This window comes from Choristoneura fumiferana, chromosome 23, assembly GCF_025370935.1.
Source record: "Choristoneura fumiferana chromosome 23, NRCan_CFum_1, whole genome shotgun sequence".
Classification (NCBI taxonomy): domain Eukaryota; kingdom Metazoa; phylum Arthropoda; class Insecta; order Lepidoptera; family Tortricidae; genus Choristoneura; species Choristoneura fumiferana.
This window is the reverse complement of record NC_133494.1, coordinates 18,821,395-18,841,544: the sequence shown is the minus strand read 5'-3', so window position 1 is coordinate 18,841,544 and position 20,150 is coordinate 18,821,395. Positions and strand designations below refer to the sequence as shown.

General features: G+C 47.5%; 1 protein-coding gene and 1 pseudogene across 1 annotated transcript in view; one reads left to right on the top strand and one right to left on the bottom strand.

Annotated features, from left to right (window-relative positions):
- The window catches only part of LOC141441077 (uncharacterized), a 356,648-nt gene that overhangs the window by 271,304 nt on the left and 65,194 nt on the right, over positions 1 to 20,150 (bottom strand).
- Positions 470 to 20,150, top strand: part of LOC141441154 (helicase domino-like) — a 23,160-nt pseudogene continuing 3,479 nt past the window's right edge.

The following is a 20,150-nucleotide window of genomic DNA, read 5'->3' as shown; positions in this document are numbered from 1 at the left end:
GATTTGTGTTAGGTTGTGCTAGGTCCAATTGTGACGCGGCAGCGGCCGGCGAAGCGCCAGGACCAAATTAAGTTATTTTCTACTAAATTTATTAATATTCGGTTATTTATCAATCGTGAGAATCGATTGCTTGCTGTCAAAAGTGTGCTCCGATTATTAGGCCGTACAAAATCAGGTTGTCCCTATTTACCGGTACGAATAATACCGACCCGATATTTCGTGCACACGCCCATACAAATAAGTACCTAGTCTGAATCCAGATTCTTTTCAAAATTAAAATTGCGACTGTGTGAAACCCAAACCCAAGTGAAACCAGATCAGCAGGGCTACTACGAAACTCGAAATTCGAAGTTCGTGTCGTGCGGTTCCTCTCGCTCTCGTATTAAATAGTATTAGTGTCAGAGAAACCGTACGACACGAACTTAGTTTCGTAGTAGCCGTGAAGCCTTGCATTACTTGTTTGTTTTTATTTTTAAATGTGGCAATACCGTCAGTCAATGCCAAACCGAACAAAGATCGGAGATCTTAGATTTTATTTGAAATTCCATCGCGAATGCGAAAATATTGAGAAAAATAATTAGTGGAAAATGTTTCAAGGGCTATTTGAAATGTTATACTCTTTGATGTGTGTACGTTGTCATGTTAATTAGTGATTACTCCAATAGACTCAGCGGCGCGAAATCATTCAATATGGCCGCCGGAACGGGAACCGATTTTGAGTTTTGTTTACTGCTGATCTGCAAGTGTAATTTTTGTGACTAAACCGAACAATGCTAGTGTTAAGTTAAGTGGTCGTTTTCTAGAGAGCAGTCAGTGATTTCTATGATCTCATAAAATAAGTGAAAAATTTTGAAGTGCATTCATTTCATAATATTTTTTTTATGATAATACAGTATTTTAGGCACAGTGATTAGTGTGAAGGCTCGTTTGAGTCCAAAGGTGAAGTGAATCAGTGTTTTCTTCTGAGCTGAGCTGCACCTCGAGATGTCACAGCATGAGCGGCCGCTGTCGCGATGAGTTCGCCGAGCCCGCTGCTGCTATCGCCGCTGCCCTGCCGCCACTCATGGTAAACAGCTATGGCTCTGGCCCCGCTTCTCTAGCCCCTCTGACTTGCAGTTGCCCGCTTGTAGAGTTGCCAAGTCCAAAAACTCTACATCCTGACTCTGCTCCTATTTGGCTATAGACTGCCCTAACGCTTGCTTTTTCGGTAGCATTAGCTGTACTCGGCTTTAGACGTGCGGCAGCCAGACTAAAGCGTAACAGGAACCGGCCAGACAGGTCGTAGCACGAGAGCAAATATTGGGCTAGATGCTTTCTTAATAAAATGTCAAAAATGACAGTCTAACTAAAGTAGGGTTGCCATAAGTGTGGGAACTCAGCCCGGGACTAAAGATAAACTAGTAACGGTAGAAAAAAAATAACTTTTATTACAACAATAACTAACTTCAAAGGTTTAGTCCTCGCCTAAACACAAAACAACTTTTAACAGTCTTTTATGCCAGCAATCCGCCAGTCAATCAAATACACGTTATAGGCTACATTGTAGCCTAGCTAGTTAGTTGTGTTTATTGTAGGTATATTATTATTTTTAAACCGGGACATGTCCCAGCGTACTGGGACCTATGGCAACCCTAGTCTAAAGGGCTAAAGCCAGATACTAAATATTTGCTGTCAATATTTGATGAATGACATGGTGTCCCTTTTATAAGAAGCAAATACATTATTTTCTACACTTTTAAAGCAACCTAAATAAAACATTGGAATAGATTGAACATGAGAACTGAGAACCAATCATAAGAGGAATAGAAATGTCAGTGCAAGCTAACAACACAACCACACACACAACACATAAACACCATGTTATTTTTGACATCCGTTAACTTTAAGGGAACAATCTACAGGTCAAATGAAGCTAATTTCTCTAAGACTAGTGGCTCTCTGTTTAAAAGATAATCAAAAGTTAAGATAATTAATTATTAGCAGTAAAACAGCTTAAAGGTCCTTAATTTGTTTTTTTTTTCAAAGTCCATAACCAATCTGTGTTTAATTCATACATATTTAGCAAAAGAAACTTAAGACCAGGCACCCGAAAAATATTCCCACGCTTGCTCCGCCCATTTCCCTCCGCTACCCTCTAGCGTCGCACACCGTGCGCGTGTTGCGCGTCTTTACAACTGCAATGCTGCGCGTGAGAATATAGAATGAATAGAGGATATTTAGGTAAAATAGATTTAAGTTATTTAGTGAATAGTGGTAGAAAAAAAAACTTTGTTTATAAGGTTTTATTTTAAATTACAATACAATATGAATTTAGAAATTAACATGGGTAAAATTTGGCAGGGGATTAATAAAAAATAACAATATGGGTATCAAATGAAAGCTAATGATTAGCCCATTCTAAATATGTTGGCAATGCAAATGCAAAAGCAAATGGCATTGTTCATATTTTACCAATGTACAGTCAGCGTCATATAGTACGTAGCAGTCAAGATCACCAAATACTCGGAAACATACAAAATAGTCATTACCAGTGACTCAGTCAAAGCGGTCAAATTGTTCGAGACATCCATCGTGTACAAATGTACCGGAGCACGCACGTCGCCAAATACTTTACAACATTCAAGCCGACATTAGTACCGTAGCAGTCAAAGTATCCAAAAGTATGGAACATCACAGGAAAATTGACTTTATTCCATACCGTGTAAGGTCCAATGATCCAGTTAGCTAGTCCTAACATGTGAACGGGGTTCCATTTTCAGTCTCTTGGTGCAAAGTGCACATGCCATTACCTTTTTATTTAATAAAAACTCTTTTATACTTAATGTAATTATACTGGCCAATTCAAGCCATATTTAAAAGGAAATCCGTTAATCCAGAATTCTGACAATGTAAATAAAAATGTGAAAAAAGCCTTCAGGCTCCAAATGAAAGAGACGGAACGATCACGGACAAGTTTGTACTCTTTTCGGTGATTGTCAAAAAGAAAAAGTCGAATCTTATGACGTGTTAATTTATTTCGCACTGAACTCGAGATTAAACCTTAAACCTTTTAAATTAAGCTCAGTTTTCTAGTTTGTCCCATACTTTTGGATATTATGGCTGCTACGCTACCAGTGGTGATGTGCGTGCTCCGATTTATTTGTACACGGTGGTTGTCCTGAGCAATTTGATCGCTTTGATTTGGTCAATGTTAATGACTGTTTGGATGTTTCCAAGTATTTGGTGATCTTGACTGTTACGTACTATATGACGCTGACTGTACCCTGATTCAAAAACCATTTTGAGGGATAAGATTTTTGAACAATTTTGTCCTATTCTGATAAAAAAATACTTTAGGGTTACGAAAATATAGCCAAAAATATGTTTGAATTTTCTCATAGTGATAAAGGGATGAATCCCTACCTAAAGGGCAACACACACAGGGAGCGGGCGCGGGTCGTGCGCGGGCCCGCGACGGGCGTATTTGCATGGCGGTATATGAACGCCTTCACACAGAACGCGGGCGCGGGTCGGGTCGTGCGCGGGCCCGCGACGGGCGTATTTGCATGGCGGTATATGGACGCCTTCACACAGAACGCGGGCGCGGGTCGGGTCGTGCGCGGGCCCGCGACGGGCGTATTTGCATGGCGGTATATGAACGCCTTCACACAGAACGCGGGCGCGGGTCGGGTCGTGCGCGGGCCCGCGACGGGCGTATTTGCATGGCGGTATATGAACGCCTTCACACAGAACGCGGGCGCGGGTCGGGTCGTGCGCGGGCCCGCGACGGGCGTATTTGCATGGCGGTATATGGACGCCTTCAAACAGAACGCGGGCGCGGGTCGGGTCGTGCGCGGGCCCGCGACGGGCGTATTTGCATGGCGGTATATGAACGCCTTCACACAGAACGCGGGCGCGGGTCGGGTCGTGCGCGGGCCCGCGACGGGCGTATTTGCATGGCGGTATATGAACGCCTTCACACAGAACGCGGGCGCGGGTCGGGTCGTGCGCGGGCCCGCGACGGGCGTATTTGCATGGCGGTATATGAACGCCTTCACACAGAACGCGGGCGCGGGACGGGTCGTGCGCGGGCCCGCGCCCCTCGCCCGTCGTCACAAACAGCGCGCGGGCCGAGCGAGCGCAGAGTTACCAACTCTCAAAAATGTTTATCCCTAAAGCTTAAGTTAAAAACCCCTAAAACTCGATTTTAATGAAAATTTGTACTTTTAAAGTTGAATATTTCGCAAACAAATCACTGAATCGAAAAATCGTCTTAGTAACCCCCTAATGGTTTTAATTTAAAAGACCCCACACTATAGGGTTGGATGAGAAAAAAAAAACCCCTACTTTACGTCTATGGGAGGTACCCAAAAAAAATTTTTTTTTTAACTTTTCATTGTAAGTACCATTTTGTCGGGATAGTTTTCATAATATATCTGTGCAAAATTAGAGCTTTCTAGCATTGATACCTACTGCCTACTGTGTTAAAAATAAAGCTGTGTTAAAAATAAAGTTGTGTTAAATACTTGTGATGTATACATGTCATTTAATAATATTGTAAATCTGTTTTAAAAAAATATATATATACCTCGTTGAGTTTCTTGCCGGATTCTTCTCAGCAGAGGTTTTTCCGAACCGGTGGTAAATTTTTTTTGACATTCATAAGTGCTTGTTGTAGCCTAAATTGAATAAAGATATTTTGACTTTGACTTTGACTTTGATAGTCCCTGAGCAAAGCCGCGGACGGACAGATGGACAGACAGACATGGCGAAACTATAAGGGTTCCGTTTTTGCCATTTTGGCTACGGAACCCTAAAAACCGTATTCATGCGCAGTAGCTAGTTCATTTTGGCGAGAATAAAATCTAAGCATTTTTTTTTTAATTAATTGGTACTACAGAAAAATCTGATATTTTTTCCATTGACTAGTATAAGCTTATTCCAGTCGATAAAAAAAATCAGCCACTTTTAAAAATTTCATTCATCGCCCATCATTACATAAATTGATTTAATTAAGTAAGTAAATAAAGTTTGACCTTGGTGCGCAAGAGCGTTTGTCGTTTTCCACATATATCTCGCGGCACTGTATAATTCTGTGTCGAGTTGACAAAAATGTCGTATCTACACTCGAGAGCAAAAGTTTCGGGTCACTAACATTTACTTCAATATCTTGAAAACGAATAAAGCTATCGTATTGAAATCGCGGTTTCTAGAAACTGGTTTGAACCTACGTAGACCAATAACAGGCAGACCCAGGTGTACAACGGAACGGGAAGATCGATATCTAGTTAACACTATGCTGCAAAATCGATTTCTTACGGGAACAGCACTGACTCAACATTTTTTAGGGCTTGGTGGAAGCAACCCTAGTGCTTGGACTGTAAGACGGCGACTTGCTGAAGGTAATTTGAAACCATTTAGACCCGCAAATGGTCCGAAACTCGAGCGGCACCATCGTATAGCAAGACAAATTTATGCACGCACACATGCTACATTCAGATTGGGCGATTGAAAATTGGTCAAATGTCATGTTCTCGGACGAATCAAAATTTATGCTGTATAAAAATGACGGAAGGGCAAAGGTATACAGAAGACCAGGAGAAAGATTTATGCAAGCCTGTATTGAAGAAAAGGTTGCATACGGTAGTGGTTCGGTACTCGTCTGGGCTGGAATTTCTGCGGAAAACCGAACAGAGCTAGTACTGATCGAAAACGGTACTCTTAATGGCGTAAGATACGTGGATGAAATCCTTAACGAGCACGTCGGTCCATTTATGGCAAGACTCGGTGAGAATGCTATCTTTATGCACGATAACGCCCGCCCCCACACTGCTCGTGTAGTGCAAACCTACCTTGATGAGGTGAATATTCGTCCCATGGTGTGGCCAGCACGTAGCCCCGACCTTAACCCGATCGAGCACGCCTGGGACGAGCTCGGACGACGTGTGAGACAGCGAGATCCTCCTTCAATTACGCTTCGTGACTTGAAACATGCTTTGGTAGAGGAATGGGAGAACATTCCTCAACAGTGTTTCAGAAACTTGGTGTACAGCATGCCGAATCGCATTGCAGCAGTGCAGACAGCACGTGGGGGTAACACCAAGTACTAAACTGCGTTAAAACTACTTGTAAATATAAAATCTTAAATGTTTTCAGTTTTGGTTTTGCAAGCAAATTGACGCCATTTTTAATTTGTCGTTTTAAACAAAATAAAATAAATGATCAGTAATAAATGTTATGCATTTTACTTTAGTAACATTAAATTGTCTATAAGGTTCAATTTATTTCAATACGATAGCTTTATTCGTTTTCAAGATATTGAAGTAAATAATAGTGACCCGAAACTTTTGCTCTCGAGTGTATATTGGTTTTAAAACTGTTTTAATTGTACTCCAAAAGTCGCCAGATAAACCATTTTTGTCGTCAAAACTTTTTTGCGGTCGCTAAGATTTAACCAAAAGTCGTCACTGTTAGGGACTAACCCCCTTATTCATAAACGACAATCAAACCTATTTTAGTTAAAATGCCGCTAAAATTCGTTTGTCCTTATCTGTCACTTCGACATTTGTATTTGTTAGAAAGGGACAAAGCATTTGTTAGTTAACATAGGCTTGTTAAGTTTTATGAATAAGGGGGTAAGTCACTAAACTGGCAACATGGATAGCCGCTGCGGGCCCGTTGCGGGTCCGACCAGCTCTCTGTGTGAATACAACGCACCGCGCGTCTCACTCGGCGGACACGACCCGAACCGCGCACGCTTTCTGTGTGTGTTGCCCTTAAGGATTTTTATGAATAAGGCTGTTAGAATTTGGAGTTAGGGTTAGGTATGCAAGGTTCAGGGGCTGTTTCACCAATCATTAATTAGTGTTAACTGGCGGTTAGGTGCGATGCCGTCTCTATTTGTTTTGTTCGAATAGACGGAGACGGCATCACATTTAACCGTCGGTCAACGCTAATCAATGGATGGTGAAACAGCCCCTCAAGAGATTAATTTGTTCCAATTAATTTTGTCACAGCAGGTATTACCTTACACTGAGAATGGAAAGTCTTGCCTATCAAGTCAAAGTCAAAGTCAAAATATCCTTTATTCAATTTAGGCTATAACAAGCACTTATGAATGTCAAAAAAAAATCTACCACCGGTTCGGAAAAACCTCTGTTGAGAAGAATCCGGCAAGAAGTAAGTAAGTAAGTTTTAAGTCTTAAGTGGACAGTTGAAAAAACTGATTAATATATCAGGGAGGAACCTTTTAATATCCATTTTCACTTTGATTTCCTTGACAAAAGTATGGGATGTCAACATGACAATAGATGTAGCACAAAGTTTCCACCCTGGGTCATCATGATTCAATTTGTTTCTGTATAGTAGAGTAGAGGAAACTCAAACACGTTACAGGGTGGAACGTTTGTACTACGAATGTCATGTTGATACTCCATACATTTGCGAAAGAAATCAGTAAAATCGATCATGAAAAGAAAAGGTCACTCCCTTGGTGTTTCATGCAGTCGTGTTGTTTGACATGTAATATATGCGTGGAAACAGGGGGTGGAGCGCGTGGGAGGCGCGGGGGGCGCGGAGGCGCTCAATGGGGCGCCCGCGCCCGCGCCCGCGCCGCCCGAGCGCGCCGACTCGCCGCCGCGCAAGCGCGCGCGCCTGGCCCTCGCCGACGACGCGCCCGCGCTGCGCCGCCGCCTGCTCGAGTACAAGCTGCTGCGCCTCAAGACGCTGCGCGACCGGTGAGTCGCGCCTCACGCTCACGCCTCACGCCACGGGACCATCCATCTACTGACTCGGCTCCCTGTTCCCTCCTGGTGTCGATTATTTGTAGAGGTTTAAGGTGCGACCAAACCGCTTCCCTAAAAAACGGTGACGGCACGGAATCGCAGTGACGCACCGTATGCGCACCGTTTTTATCGCATGCTCACCACACCGCTGCTTTAAATACGCAATCGCAGCGACGTGCCGTAAACGTCAGGACTTTACCGAACAAGTCTTGTCGTTTACGGCCCATCACTGCGATTCCGCACCGTTTGCGTATTTGCAGCAGCGGTGTGGAAGCATGCAAAAAAAAAAACGATGCGCATACGGTGCGTCACTGCGATTCCGTGCCGTCACCGTTTTTTAAGGAGCGGTTTGGTCGCACCTTTACTCATTGCATGCAGCCACTGAAGAGGCTCATGTTCCCAGTTGACGGGCCAGCTGGGGTTACGTACCCTCACATTGGCTCTCATGCCCTCATTTCCTACTCTGAAAGCGGAGCGGTACCGAAGGCATGATCGCTTCCGCCTGAATGAAGCTCACTCATCTTTACCTTTCCCGGTCCAGATCGAATGAGCAAAGTCAAAGTCAAAGTCAAAATATCTTCATTCAATTTAGGCTATAACAAGCACTTATGAATGTCAAAAAAATCTACCACCGGTTCGGAAAAACCTCTGCCGAGAAGAGTTTTGGCTTAGGCTCACTTCAGGCAAAAGACGCCCGCTCTGTCAGGACCTCGCGCTCTTTGGGTTATAATTTATTTATTTTCTCAAACATGACATGAAATAAAATAAAAAAACAAGGAATGAAGTTGGCGGGACGCTAATCTGGCGTGTCGCGGCTGCTGCGGGGCGGGTGCTGGCAGGACGCTAGTTTGGTCGCATTGATTAAGCCGATTTTAAAAATTCTTTCACCGTTAGCCTGTTAGTAAGCTACACTATCTTTGATTGACATAGGTTACTTTTTTTCCAGGAAAATGCAAAATTCCCACAGGATGGAAATAAGTTAATTCAACTTCAAGGCTGATTAAAAAAAACACTAATAGAAAGCTACAGACTCTGATTAACAATAAAAATGAGGTTAAAATAGTCATTTCTGTCCCACGGGAACTTTACACTTTCTCGGGACAAAAATTACCTATTTCAATCAGAAACAGTACAGCTTTCTATAAGTGAAAAATGTTTTTGCTCGGTTGATCCACTTATTTGTTTTTATCCCTCGGGTATTTTGCATTTTGCCAGGAAAATTAGCCTTTGTCAATCATTCAAAGCACATAGCTTTTTACTTCTGAAAGAATTTTTAGAACCGGCCCCGAAGTTATTTACTTTGTATCCCGCCCGCGCACTTATTTCTATCCCGCGGAACTTTATACTTTCTCCATTATAAAAAAACAATAGTTTGTATTACTTATGTTGTCTACGCGCACGAAGTCGCGGGTAAAAGCTAGTTGCCCATATTTCCTGTAGTTTTGGATCTTCCATCTGCGAGATGTTTTTGGTTGTTTTCGTTCGTGCTGCACAGTAGATCCGGCCGAGGCGGCAGACGGTCATCTTTTGCTCGTGCGCGCGCAGGTACACGGAGCAGCTGAGCGAGCTGTTCTTCCTGCAGTCGAACGGCAACATGATGGACTACGCGGGCTGGCGGAAGCGGCCGCAGCCCCAGCTGCTCGCGTTCCTCGAAGCGCGCCGCCCGCCCGCCGTCACGCAGCCGCCGCCGCCGCCCGATCCGCCGCCCGCCGCCGCGCCCGCCCCCGCCCCCACGCCCGCGCCCGCGCCGGCCCCCGCCCCGCCCCCGCCCCCGCCCCCGCGGCGCCCGCGTCGCCCGCCGACGAGATGGTGGAGAAGGCGCGCCAGGAGGCGTACGTGGCGGGCCGCGTGGCCGAGCTGGCGCGCGCGGGGCTGTGGGCCGAGCGCCGCTTGCCGCGCGTGTGCGAGCCGCCGCGCGCCAAGACGCACTGGGACTACCTGCTGGAGGAGATGGCCTGGCTGGCGCAGGACTTCGCGCACGAGCGCAAGTGGAAGAAGCAGGCCGCCAAGAAGGTACGCTCTGCCGCTGCACGCTGCCCCCCCGCACCCCACACTCGCTCTGCTCGAATCAGGTGTGTCATCATTATTATATTTTTCAGTGCGCACGGGCCGTACAGAAATATTTCCAAGACAAGGCGGTAGCCGCACAGAAAGCTGAAAAAGCACAAGAATTACAACTGAAGAGAATCGCAGCGTTCGCCGCGAAAGAAATAAAACTTTCTGGCAAAATGTAGAAAAGGTAAGCGCCATCATCGCTCATATCGTTCGAGGAGCGGCGCGGCAGTCGAGCGGGTCGGTCGTTCTCGTGCACCGCTCGGCCGCCTCGGCCGGTCCGGGCGACTATCTGACGCCTCACAGTGGGTATTTGACCAAAAAGTCGCTCAAAATTATTTTGACTTTAATCAGTTTTCTTTTCATTTTAATAGAACTAACAACGATAAAAAATTGTTTTGGAGACAACTTTACAAAACTTAAGCGGGAGAAACTGAAAAAAAAAAAAAAAAAAAAAACTTTATTATTTATAAATCAGCTTGTTTATTGTTATTAGTGAGTTTTGTTTGACAAAACAACCAACATTAATTCCACCGCTCTTCATCTGACTCCTCAACACACTCAACCATGTCCTCTTCCTCCTGGTTATCTACTTCATACGGCATTAACATATCTCTTGTTTCAAGTTTAAAAGGTTTTGATTTTTTTGGATTTTTGGGCCTAATGCTGCTCATAAATGGGTCAGATGTTAATAATAATCTGTTTATAACGTCCATATTGCAATCGACTCGACTAAATTTTCTAGAGAATTGATCTCTAAACTGCCGAAAATGTCTGTTTCTTGCCTCTGCAGCTTCTTCTGACAGGCTTCCTATAGGCAGAATTGCATGTTGGATTACGATTGGCCCGTGTACTAATATTTTGTGCACTGTGGGTGACATAGGGTGCCACGGATACAGCTGAATGTAGAGCTTTGCTGTCTCCTGGCAATACGTAGCAAATTTATCTACATTGATTTTGTGCCCGCTTGATATTACCTCCAAATAGTTGCAAAACGGTCAATTAAAGTTTTGTCTATTCCGGTAATATTTGCGGATGTTTCTGCATTATTAAAAAACCTTCTACTTGTGTTTCCATCATTACTGTTTCCGTAATTTACTGTAGGTACGTCCACTATTAGACCAAGCTCAGTTTTGAATCCATCTTGGATTTGTGCTTTTCTCTCTTTAACAATATCTTTTTCAGCTTGAGATCTCACTTGCCATTTTTTATAGTATTTTTATATGAAATGTGTAGTAAAGTTTCAAAAAATCTGATTCGGGCATGTAAAATTGATAATCCAAACTTTACATTTTCTGGATCTGTTGCAGTTTTCTCCATTTTTTCCAAATCGTTGAATTGCTTGGAAGTTGCTTTACATATATAGCATCGCATGGTAGATAACGTATTGGTTGCGGCATTGCACACTTTGCCGTCTACCATGGTAAACAACAATTTATGGTATACTTTCACCTCGCAAGTCTGGAGTGTTATCCTGCTGGCCGTCAAATGTTTTATTTGCTCATTATGATAACTGATTTCTTCATTTATTACGTCCTTACTTTCATGTATAAACCTGATTCGCATTGGCCGGCAGTAGCGGGGGAAGAGGGCGTTGGATTGTTCCAAATAATTTTATTATTGCTTTTACAAATCAACCGCAAGGTACCAGTGAAGACTGGAAAATGTTTGCATCCGAGTCAGTGTTGTTAGCAAACTTTTGTTTATATTGCGCCTGCTGTGAACCATCACATCCCCATTTGTAAGTAAGTTCGAGGTTCGCCATGTCTTCTGTAGTAAGTTTTTTTAACACTTCTTCAAGGTATAAAATTAACCGTTGAGCAGTGTGATCCAATAAAGCCTGTAATGTGATTTCCGCACAGGTTTCAGTAACACGGTAAGCACCAACGTCTGGGTAGCATGCTTGTTTTTCTTTCTTAAGTATAGAATAGCAAGGGTATAGTTTTTTTGAGCTTTCTCTTATTATTTCGTACTGTTTACGTGTCAGCGATGCTTCTACGAACATGGACAACGCTTCTGTTGGCGTTAATTGTATTTCTTTTTTCAGGGGTGTGGCTTTTCCGAAATGCCTGTCGGTATTTATAACCACGTGTTGGAGATGACATAACATCTTTTACCACATGTGCTGCATCGACATTTCCTTTTTCACGAAGGGCCATTTGGCCAGCGTAAATTAAAGATTCTGCCTCATTTTCACTGCGTAGATGGGTTGTCTTACGACGTTTACTACATTCTGCTAAATCTTCAAAAACTTTATGTGGCCGACCAACCAAATGTTTATTCGTGACATTTTTAGGTATTTCGAGCGTGCCTTGTAACCACTTTTGGTATTTTTTTAAACACGGTCTCTGTTCGTTTAGCTGTCTGCCATTTTGACTTCATTTCAGCCTTAAGATGCGAAAATGTATGTATAAACTTTTTTTTGATCGATCGGGAAAGAAGCATCGCTTATTAGTTCTTGCTCCACTAGATCCAACTTTTTTCCAAAGTCTTTCTCTTCATAACCTTTCGTCTTTTGAAAAACATACTGTCGTGTCACAATGTTCACACCAGAGCAACCTAGGACGAAGAAATACAAAGATTATTTAAAGTGACCGAAAACCAAAGTTTGTTTTGCTTTAACACTAATTCAGTTATGTTACGAGATTCATATTTTTGGCACTTTCTGGCAGCTAATTATTTTATATACTTCTGATATACATATCAAAGCATTAGATGATAAAGAAATTAGACTTCGGACAGGCCCGGAAACATAACAAAAAGTCTTTGAATTAAGAAAACACAAAATAAAATATGATTACTTTAGTTCATCTAACTAAAAACAGTATAAATAATAGAAAACTATATATATATTTTGGAAATGAAACGTAATTGCAATTCTACAAACCTGGTTCTACAGTATCCATTACTGCAATTTACCACAATTAACGTAACTTAATTGTAAAACACTTAGTTTCCACAACCGTTCACTCTAATTTCACTTCGGGTTAGTACGTGCGATCAGACATGAGTTTGAAAGACTACTGACGTGCGTAGCGAACCTTATCGGTAACAACAGAAAAAATGCAGACTATTGTTCCTTAGACCCTTATCTTTAGCCAGATAGCAGCCGCTACCTGCAATTCGATACTTCGTAAATTCGACTTTTGAGCGCATTTTAGAGCCAAATACTCCACTGTGCGCCTCCCCGTTGTCGACAGCTGGGGAGTGGAGCGCGAGCGGCGCGTGGAGCGCGCGCGCAAGCAGGCGCTGGACGAGCAGCTCAGCTACATCGTGGACCGCACCGAGCGCTACTCGCGGCAGCTGGCCGCCAACCTGCACGGCGCCGCGCCCGACACGCCGCCCTCCGACGACGAGTTCACGCCGCGCGGCGCCTCCAGCGACGACGAGGAGACCATCGCCGCCGCCGAGCGGGAGGCGCGCCACGACGCCGCGCACCACCGCCGCGAGCTGCTGGCGCTGCGCAGCGAGGCCGACCAAGCGCTGCCCGACCTGCTGCCGCCCGGCTACCCGCGCGCCGCGCCCGCCGCGCCCGCCTCGCCCGCCTCCAGCGACTACAGCGCCGCGCAGGACTCCACCGACGACGAGGCCACCATCGCCGCGCAGGAGCGAGAGGAGCGCGCCGCCGGCCCGCGTGCCGCGCAGGACGAGATCGACGCGCTGCAGCAGGAGGCCGACCTCGACCTGGAGGAGCTGCGCCGCCGGTACGCGGCCCGCCCCACACGCCCCACACGCCGCGCACCTCCGACATCGACGACAGCGACGACCACGACGACGACGTCGACAGCGACGACGGCACACCCTCCGGCGCCGAGTCCGATTCAGACTCGTCCGGGAGCGAGTGCTCGGCGTCCTCGCGGCTGTCGGCGCTCGTGGGCCCGGGGCGCGGAGGGGGGCGCAGAGGGGGGCGCGGCGGGGTCGGAGCGTCGCGTGGAGGCGGCGGCGTCGCTGGCCGCCACGCTGCAGCCGACGGGCACGACGCGCTGCAGTCGACGGCGGTGGGCACGCCGGTGCGCGGCTGCTGCGGGCACCCGCTGCGCGAGTACCAGCACGTGGGCTGCACTGGCTGGCCACCATGCACGCGCGCCGCCTCAACGGAATCCTGGCCGACGAGATGGGCCTCGGCAAGACCATCCAGACCATCGCGCTGCTGGCGCACCTGGCGCTGGAGCGGCGCGACTGGGGGCCGCACCTCGTGGTCGCGCCCACCTCCGTCGTGCTCAACTGGGAGATGGAGTTCAAGAAGTGGTGCCCCGCCTTCAAGGTGCTCACCTACTACGGCACCATCAAGGAGCGCAAGCTGAAGCGCGTCGGCTGGACCAAGCCTAACTGCTTCCACGTCTGCATCACCTCCTACAAGCTGGTCGTGCAGGACCACCAGAGCTTCCGCCGCAAGCGCTGGCGCTACCTCGTGCTCGACGAGGCCCAGAAACATCAAGAACTTCAAGAGCCAGCGCTGGCAGATGCTGCTCAACTTCCACACGGACAGGTAACGGCTCGCCCCTCGCCCCTCGCCCGTACCCCCTCAATCCTGATCCTCTGACCGTAACCGTAACCGGTCTCCCCGTTGTGGTGTTGCAGGCGGCTGCTGCTGACGGGCACGCCGCTGCAGAACAGCCTGCTGGAGCTGTGGTCGCTGATGCACTTCCTGATGCCGGACGTGTTCGCGTCGCACTCTGAGTTCCGCGAGTGGTTCCAGCCGGTGGCGGCGCTGGCGGGCGCGGAGGGCGCGGGGCGGCGCGGGCGGCGGCGCGCTGGTGCGCCGGCTGCACGAGGTGCTGCGCCCGTTCCTGCTGCGCCGGCTGAAGGCCGACGTCGAGCGCCAGATGCCGCGCAAGTACGAGCACGTGCTGCTCTGCCGCCTCGCCAAGCGACAGCGCTGCCTCTACGACGACTTCATGGCGCGCGCCAAGTGAGTCTCACACGCTAACACACACACACACACACACACACACATAACGAAACGAACGACAACATTTTTGGGAGCCCTAATCCAGTCACGCGATATCGATTTGCTATGAATACAGGTGTGACATTTAGATCGGTCGGTATGGGAAAGTCTGAAATAATGAAAGTCGACCAGGCGCTTTTGCACTTTTTTGATTAATTTTTCTTCCAACTATGCTTTAATATTTCATCATAACCGCAGTAAATACCAAGCACAAAGCGGACTTTTGTGCTCTACAGCAGAAAAAAATGAATGAAAATCCTTTATTGCATTGTTTTAGATTTTTTTTTTAAATTGCACCACCAAAGAGGTAAAACAAGTATTTTTGGTATAAAATTAGTCTGCATAGTGTAAAAAAATCTAGTGTTAGGTTGGGCAACCTGACGGTCTTATAAAATTTGACAGATTGCGTACAAAAATTGTTGCTATCAAAAACAGTAAGTAGCCGTATTTTAAAAAAAAAACTTTTTGTGTTTGGTTGGCCAACCTGGCGCCCATCCGAAATTTGACAGATCGCGGGTAAAAATATCTGCTACTGGCTACTAACTCTGCCAAAAAAAAGTAAGAAATTAAAAAAAAAAACAATTGGACATTTTGTGTGACACTATTTACCGGCACGGATAATACCGACATGGAAATGCCGACCCATTCGTGTACACGCCCATACAAACTGGTGTCAAACTGACAAGTTTCTATGGTCGTATCACAAAATATCATGTCGTTATTTCCATGTCGGAATTGTACGTCCGGTAAATAGTGTTACCCGATATTTTTTTGAGAATGCGAATGTAAACTTACAAAAATGGAAACATCGAGTGCTAGTGATATTTCTTTCCTATTCATTGTTTAGCATGAGTTTTTTTTTCGTCTTTTATCCTGTAATAGTTGAAAGAAAAGCAGATTATGCGCCTCGCATTAAGTAATTTATATTGCCCTCGTGCTTTTTAAAGCCCTCGCTGACGCTCGGGCTCCAAATCGGCACTCGGTGCAATAATAAATAACTTTCTGCTTGGTGCAACAATCTACTATTTCACACCTCTCCTTCAGAAAACTAACTGTTCCTCCCTGACGAGAGGGAGCAAAGTGCAACTTTTCTGTTCAAGGCTTTTCTAAGTGTTTTGTTTTAAATGCCATTTTTTGAAGTTGATAACTGTAAAGCCACGCCATTTTCTATGCTAGTTGGTCTTTAATAAAATTTATTTTTTTTTTCAAGTTTCTTAATGCTCGGTGTGAAAAGTTGTATGAGCCACTCTGGAGCAAAATTATTTTCATCTTGGGCGTTAAATCCCTCATTACGCTCAGGATTCTACTTTAGAATCCCTCGCTACGCTCAGGATTCTATTGTAGAATCGTTCGCTACATTCTGGATTCAATGTACGCCCTCGCTGAAAATACACCATTTTGCTCCCTTGTGACACAAATAACAAAGACATTATAATAACTAATAATGACTGATTACTGATTACTGATAACTATTTGTGCGCCGGGACCCCAAGTACCCTGGGTCTCAAATTCGACATCAACTGTTTTTTTAATATATTCCTCCACTCGGCTGCTTCAGCCGCTGCGCCAGCTTTTTTTCATATTCTTTAATAATGTAAGTTTTATTTCTCAAAACGTTCGGGTTTGAATTTCGAATTAAGTATAAGTATTTTTTAAATGTATGAATGCAGTTTTTCTCGTTACTAAAATCATTAACACGCTTCTAACGTTCCCGATCTGATACATACCGTCATGATAATCGGAAGCAATGCTGCGAGTACTGATCAGGTCGGGATGGATCATAACGGTACCGGGCTGATATATTTGACACGGGTTTCAATATAAGCGTACACGAAAAACGGGGCGGTATTCGCACATGACCGTCACTCCGGCCCCCAGTCCCCACCGGCTACCGGCTACCGCTGACCCGGCCCGCTCTCCCGGCCCGCAGGACCAAGGAGAGCCTCGCCTCCGGCAACCTGCTGAGCGTGATCAACGTGCTGATGCAGCTGCGCAAGGTGTGCAACCACCCCGACCTGTTCGAGCCGCGGCCCGTGTCCTCGCCGCTGCTGCTGCCCGCGCTGCGCCTGCGCGTGCCCGCGCTCGCGCTCCACGCCGGCGTGACGCGCCGCGCCCGCGCCGCCGCGCGCCTCGCCGGCGACCTCGCCTCGCTCGAGGCGGCCGGCGGGGCGCCTTCGCCGCGCACGCGCGCGCCACCTCGCGCCGCCGCGCCGCCTCGTCGAGGAGCTGCACGACCACGACACGACCACGACCACGGGGCGCCGCCGCCCGCGCCCGCGCCCGCTCGCCTGCGCCTGCACCTGCGGCTGGTGCCGCGCGCGCCGCCCGCGCCGCCCGCCGCGCCGCGCCGCCGTGCGCGCGCCCGACCCGCCGCCAGCGCCCGCCCCCCGCCGCCGCCGCGCCGCCGCCGCCCCCGCCGCCGCCCCCGCGACCGCCCCCGGCGCGGCGCGGCTGGAGGCGCGCCGGCGCGCGTGCCTGCGCCGGCTGGCCTGCGCCAACGAGCGCCGCTGCTGGCGGCTGCCGCTGTACGGCGCGGACCTGCGCGCGGCCGTGCGCGCGCCGCCGCCCGCGCCGCCGCCGCTGCTCGAGCCGCCCGACCTCCACACCTTGCTCGACAACATGCGCGATATCATAGACAGGTCAGCGAATGGTTTATTTACGTGTTTTTTTTAGCCCATAAAAGTTCAGGTCGGTTCCCAAACGAACCGAGTCTTTTTTACAAAATGTCAACATACTTACTTTAAAGTACTCTCCTTTCATGTGGCATGGTCTCAATCGCCCCGTGTAGGAGAGCTGGCAACAAATTTTTGGGTAGGTATATGAGACAAGCTCTCCTATTATACCACAACACTATTTTATTTTTATTTCCATAAATTTCTTCGAAGGCAATGTGCAATTTTATATGTTGTATTGTAGTTAAATGTTTAAAAGCTTTAAAAAAAAGCAGACGATTTAATCGGGACTTTCATTGCGAGGCGCGTCCAAAAATATTTTGCAAAAAATAAAAAAAATGTATTTGAGGCAACTTGAAATTTTTAATGTTATTTATAACAAAGAAATAAGATTTTAAAAAAGACGAATTCTTTTGGTGGACTTTCTACCTGCCAAGGGATCTAACCACCTGCCAGGTTTGATCACCTCTCACTCTTATTTTTTAGTTGCCTATAAATAACTTATTAAAATTTCAAGTTGCCTCAAATACATTTTTGAATATATTTTTTTATTCAGTGCTTGATTTAGCGGTTTGTTACATTCATCCCAGCCTATATACGTCCCACTGCTGGGCACAGGCCTCCTCTCAGAGCAAGAGGCTTGGGCCATAGTTCCCACGCGGGCCCAGTTGCGGATTGGAACTTCACACGCACCATTGAATTGCTCGCAGGTTTGTGCAGGTTTCCTTACGATGTTTTTCCTTCACGCAAAGCTCGTGGTAAATTTCAAATGTAATTCCGCACATGAATTTCGAAAAACTCAGAGGTGCGAGCCGGGTTTGAACCCACGACCCTCTGTTTGAGTTTCCAAGTCTGCTTTTTTAATGAAGCTTATTTCCACATTCGCGTTTTTTCCGAGCCACTTTTTTTCCAGTCGCGTTTTTTTACCCCAATCCCAATCGAAACAGAAACAGTGTCGATGGAGCCCTGGTATCACCTAGCTCCTGTTTCCCATCGAGTCTTTGTACCTCATTACTAGCCAAACTTAACGGCTCATAGGTAGGTTTAGGTTATGTTAGTTTTGCATCGGCCCGAAGGGCCAAAAACCACCCAGGATAGGAGCTCCGTCGAGACTGTTTCTGTACCAATTGGGATTGTGGAATAACGCGACTGGGGAAAAATGGGACACAAAAGAATGCGAATGTGAAAATAAGCTTCATGAAAAATACAGGCGTGTAAAAATAAAATTTGTGCTGAAAAGCGCAAATGAAATTTTGCTGCAAAGAAAAATATTACGGGAAAATAATCTAACAAATCGATTTAGCCCCGCTACTTACCAACCAGGTCTGCAGTTCGTGTTGGGGTATAAAGTAGCGTTTCCACCAATAATGTGCGACGATGTGTTGAAAGCGATGTGTTTTTCATTAACCAATAGAGTCACTTCATTACATATCCTCGCACTCCACATCTCGGGTGGAAACTGGTGAGCGCAGCGCGGCGAGGTGAATGAAGCGTTTCTATTGGTTCATGAATACATACTCCTCGCATCTGCGGCGGAAACGCTGCTTGATAGGACGAGGCTTGGACAAGTTTTCAGCTCACATACCTACCCAAAATGGTGCCAGCCAGCTCTCGAAACGCGTACGTAGCCATAGCCGGCGCGGCGCACTATCTTGTATTTTGTAGTGTAGCTATAGACTATAGACTATAGGCTGTACTGGGCTTGTATAGGTTCAGCGTGTGCTGGCGCGCGTGCGTGGCGGCGGCGCCGCGGCTGGAGGCGGGCGCGGGGCGGGCGCGCGCGGGTGGCGGCGCGCGGCGCGGGCGTGTGAGGGGGGCGCGCCGCCCGCGCGCGCGCGCTGCTGGCCGCGCTGCACGGGTGCGCGGCGCCGCAGCGCGTGGCCTTCCCGCACCCGCGGCTGCTGCAGTACGACTGCGGCAAGCTGCAGGCGCTGGCGCCGCTGCTGCGCCGGCTGAAGGCGGGCGGACACCGCGTGCTCATCTTCACGCAGATGACGCGCGTGCTGGACGTGCTCGAGGGGTTCCTGTCGCTGCACGGGCACGCGTACGCGCGGCTGGACGGGGCCCCGCGCGTCGACCGCCGGCAGGCGCTGGTGGACCGGTTCAACGCGGACCCGCGCCTGTTCGCGTTCATCCTGTCGACGCGTCGGGCGGCGTCGGCCTCACCCTGACCGGCGCCGACTGCGTCGTGTTCTACGACTCTGACTGGAACCCCACGATGGACGCGCAGGCGCAGGACCGCTGCCACCGCATCGGCAGACGCGCGACGTGCACGTGTTCCGGCTCGTCACGCAGGCCACCGTCGAGGAACATCCTGCGGAAGGCCGAGCAGAAGCGCCGCCTCGGCAGCCTCGCCATCGACGACGGACACTTCACCACCACCTACCTGCGCGAGGTGAGTCTCACGTCTCACAGCAACCGCACTCGCACCGAGGACGCCCCGCCCCTACCGGCTGCCTCTCTGAATATCTACAAACTGAAATATACTTTTATGTAAAAACAATAAATTATAAAATGAAAAAAGCCGATTGCCCTAAAAAATACTAAAAAAGAGAAACAAGTCTAGTGGGCTGCAACTTTGTTAAGTAGCTAACTTAAAGTTCAACGTTCTACGCCTCGTTTCATAAACCCACACTCGTGTTTAAGGACCCTATTACGATACAGTTGCATAAAATATTGAGCGTCACGATTAAATGGGTCCCGCCCGACTAT